The 4,577-nt window shown below is 36.5% G+C and overlaps 1 long non-coding RNA gene across 1 annotated transcript; it reads left to right on the forward strand.

Moving 5' to 3' along the window:
• Positions 3,180-3,789, forward strand: LOC107612394. Its single transcript, XR_001613735.2, has 2 exons — positions 3,180-3,410; positions 3,515-3,789. It is a non-coding gene; the product is annotated as an uncharacterized LOC107612394 (long non-coding RNA).

Below are 4,577 nucleotides of genomic sequence, written 5' to 3' on the forward strand. Positions count from 1 at the left end.
TATTTGACTGCATATTACTTGCTAATTGTCTAAATGCTTTATCTGTTTTTATTTGTATATCTCTTGTCTGATATAACTGTGTTTGCCATATTATACTCCTGCTGGTGTTTGGGAGGTCTGAAGGAATTGGAAAGGGAAGTATTAGTTAGACTGAAGAATCTTTAGTCAGTTGCCGCTTACGGTTTAGCTTGTTTATAAGCTTTGATATTATCTGAAGGAAGTTCTAGGATTGCCTTCGGCTTTCCTCTATTATTATGTATTATATATGTGGAAGCTGTTACCGTGCTGGGGACCTCTGGTTCTCACCCATGCGGATTTTGTGGTTTTCAGATGCAGGACGCGAGGCTTCTAGTTGAGGCATGCTGGAGACTTCTGGATTAGCGAAGATCCTTTGTTCTCGGGACTCTGTTTTGGGTTATATATCTTGTTTAGATACTTTTATCTCCATTAAATAATACAAACTGTGATGACTCCTTCTAGAGGGGATTTTTGGAGAATAGGTTTTCTGTATTTGTGTCCCTTTGGGTTTCCTTTGGGGTTTCCTTATTTTATTATATGTATATATTATTATGCTCAGACCGGTTATCTTCGCAGCCGGATTTTGAGTCTTGATATTCCCGTTTTTGACACTCCTTATATATATGATCTCGCGTTAGCTTATCCCGGTTCGTTACGTTGTCAATCGGAGTGTTGCCCGTTCGAGTTACGGTTTTTGTTTACCCCCTTTTTCTACAAAGGCTCCTAGTTATAATCAATTATTCATACTACTATACGTACTAAATTTTTGTTTTAGAGGTCGTAATACCTTGCCATCTCTGAATTATGACTTAAGCATAAGACTTTGTATGGTAGGGTGTTACATCATTCATAGATAGAGCAATAGTAGCTTACTTCTTGCTTGATCACACATTCATGGATTGTCCAAAGAAGCAACAAATCCTTGAATTACTTCTTCTATCTACACGATCTCCGGCAAAATCTACATCACAATACCAAACTACACAAAATTCATCAGTTTTACGATACCAAAGACCAAAATCAACGGTGTCATTGATGTATCTAATGATCCTTTTCATAACAAAAAGATGTGATTCTTTTGGATGAGATTGAAATCTAAAACACACACCCACACTATGAACAATGTCCGGTTTAGAGGATGTTAGATACATAAGTGATCCTATCATACCTCTATACCTTATTTCATCAAACATCTTTCTCATTTTCATCCTTTTCAAGTTTAGAATTAGGATGCATAGGAGTACTCATTCATTTGGAGTTTTCTAAACCAAATTTCTTTACTAACTCCTTGACATATTTATCCTGGTGCACAAAAATTTTACTAGGAGTTTGTTTGATTTGGAATCCTAAGAAGAATCTGAATTCTCCCATCATACTCATATGAAACTCACTAGTTATTAGTTTTCCAAATTTATCACATAAGGCTTTATTAGCCGAACCAAACACAATATCATCCACATAAACTTGAACAAGTATGAAATGATCATTAGATTCTTTAACGAAAAGAGTGGTATTTGTAGTTTCCCTTTGAAAATCATTTTTCAACAAGAAAGAACTAAGTCTTTCATACCAAGCTCTTGGAGCTTGTCTCAAACCATAGAGTGCTTTAAAGAGTTTAAAAATATAGTTTGAAAAGTCTTTATTTTCAAAATCGGAGAGTTGAGTTATGTATATTTCTCTATTAATAAAATCATTCAAAAAGACACACTTAACATCTATTTGGAAAAGCTTGAACCCTTTGTGGGCAGCATATGCAAGCAATAATCTTATTGCTTCCATTCTTGCAACCGGATCAAATGACTCATCAAAGTCAATGCCCTCCTCTTGATCATACCCTTGAGCAACTAATCTAGCTTTGTTTTTTACTACACTACCATCCTCACCCAATACCATTCGGATGAGGCACCAAAGTCTAAACTTCATTCTTTTCAAATTGGACTAGTTCTTCTTCCATTGCCTTCATCCAAGAAGGATCATCAAGGGCTTCCTTCACATTTTAGGATTTCACTTGAGATATAAGAGTAAGATTATTGAATTCAGATCTTTTCTTACTTGAGGATCTAGTGGTAACTCCATGAGATGGATCTCCGATAATGAATTCATGTGGATAGTTCTTCAAGAACTTCTATTCTCTGTGCCTTAGTGAAGTGATTTTAGGTTGGGTATGATTCGATTCTTCATTGTTCAAAGTTCCAGATTTCTCAGCTTCAGTAGGAGACAAAACAGAATTGTCTCCTGCATTTTAGTCTGCAGAAACAGGGACAATTGTTTCTAAAGTAGGTTCCGATTTGTCTTGATCATGGTTCTGAAAACCAAACCGGGCCATCCAGTTCAACCGGAATAACCGGAAACCGATCACCTAGCCGGTCCGGATAAGGTTAGAAATTGCCTAGCGAAAAACCGGTCAAATCGACGGTTAACCGATGAACCGGAAGAACCGTTCGATTTGTTAGCGGTTTTTAGTTTGAAAGTAAAAATGCTAAACGGCGTTGTTTTGTCTCTTAAAAAAAAGAAAAGAAAAGAAAGGCTAAACGCCTAAGGCCTAACGAAACCCTAATCTCAGAAATCACCCAGAAGCCACCACTAGCTCTCCCCTCTTTGTAGTTCAGCACCCACAGCAACTAGGTCTCCCCTCTTCGCAGTCGCATAGCCACCACCCCCAATCGAGCAGCCCACTGCCATCGCCACCGCATCCCACAGCCACAGCAGCGACGGCGTTGACCACCGCGTCCTGTTTTGTCGCCGAGCTCGCCTCCTCGTTGGTCGTCGCCGAGCTCGCCTCCTCTTTTGTCGCCGCTGTTACTCGCCTCCTCTTTCGTTGCCGTTACTCGCCGCCGGTAAGTAATACTCTGTTATTCACTTATTCATGGTTGCTGCCTTCTGATTTTCTGTGCATGATTTTCTGATTTATTTGGTCATGGTTTTCTGATTTTGATTTTGATTTTCTGGATTCATGATTTTCTGATTTATTTGTTCATGGTTTTCTGATTTTGATTTCTAATTTATGCCGCTGAATGCTTTGGTTTTTTGTTTCTTTTTTCAACCTCATGCACATAGATACATACAGAAAAACATAAAAACAAAAAGTATCTGCAGGGCTCTATGCAAACAAAGGGACCCTGAGCTTTTGGTCTCAGCTTCTTTGTCTAATTTTAACCTTTACTTTATCTTTTTCAATTTGATAATCTGTATTCTTGCTTGGTCTACAGTCATGCCTTGCCTATCACATGATCAGAAGTTCAGAACAGTAGTACATCCTCGTCATCATCATCAACATCATCATCTTGTTACACCAACTTCAGCACTGTGCATAATTTGATTTTAAAAACACTTAGCCTTCTTACCAGTCTCTTAGCCATGTACAACCATTCAGAATCACGCACAATCATTAGGTACTATGTTTTAGTTAGTACTTATTAATACTTGTCACACTTTTTTATGAATTAACAACAATATAATAAACTCTTACTCATGATCAACTTCACTCTTTTGGCAGGACATGGAAGAAGACGATTTTTTTATTCAAGATTCTTTAATTGTTTTTGGCAAACATTTAATGTAGGTGAAAGATCGTCAGTAATAATCATTTAGGCACTAACTGTTTTCTTTTCTTCATTTTTTATTGTTTTTAAAATACAAAGAGAATGAGAGTTTTGATTTGATGTATAGTGAATTAGTGATTGCCACAGTATGTAAGAAGGAAAAAAAACAGAAAGAAGAAAAAGAATTTTTAATTCATGAGAGAATTCCAAAGCCTCTCTTGCCTGGTTCTGTTTCCTCTTCTCTTTTCTTTTCAGCAATGTTGATAAATTTACTGTTAAAGGTGGCATCAACTAGTATTCTGAGTTTCAACTCTGATGTGGAGACAACAATATTTAAGTATTTTTAAACAGATTAAAGAAGCTCAAGACAGGGTTTGCAGGTTTAGCAGAAAATATTGGAGGCTCTTCCAATCCAAGATGCTATTTAGTATTTACATGTTGCATGCCTGTGTCAATTGCTGTTTACTTTTGATTAAACTGGTTGAACTCCGGTTGAACTCCGGTCAAACCAATAAACCATTAAACCAGTGACCTCACCGGTTTATTGACCGGTCCGGTTCTCGCAACCTTGGTCTTGATCATGGATCCTTTCATAGCTCAATTCAGTTTCAATTCATGCATCATTTTTCTCAATAACACTTAAAATTGTGTTAGAATCACAAAAAGTAACATGAATGGACTCTTCTATGATTCTATGTTCCTTGAGGTAAACTCTATATATTTTACTAGTAGTTGAGTAACCAACAAAGACACCTTCATAAGATTTTAGATCAAATTTTTCAAAGTTATATTTAGTATTTAACACAAATTATTTGCATCTAAAAAATGAAAGTACTTAAAATTGAGTGGTACTCCTTTCCAAAGCTCATATGAAATTTTCTTTAAAGCTTTTCAAATAATGGTTCGGTTCAAAATGTAACAAGCTGTGTTTACAGCTCAGTCCAAAAGAATTTTGGAATTTTATTTTCAAAAAGCATTGTCCTAGCCATTTCTTGAAAGCTTCTATTTCTCCTTTCT

Source organism: Arachis ipaensis, chromosome B08 (genome assembly GCF_000816755.2).
Source record: "Arachis ipaensis cultivar K30076 chromosome B08, Araip1.1, whole genome shotgun sequence".
Taxonomy (NCBI): Eukaryota; Viridiplantae; Streptophyta; class Magnoliopsida; order Fabales; family Fabaceae; genus Arachis; species Arachis ipaensis.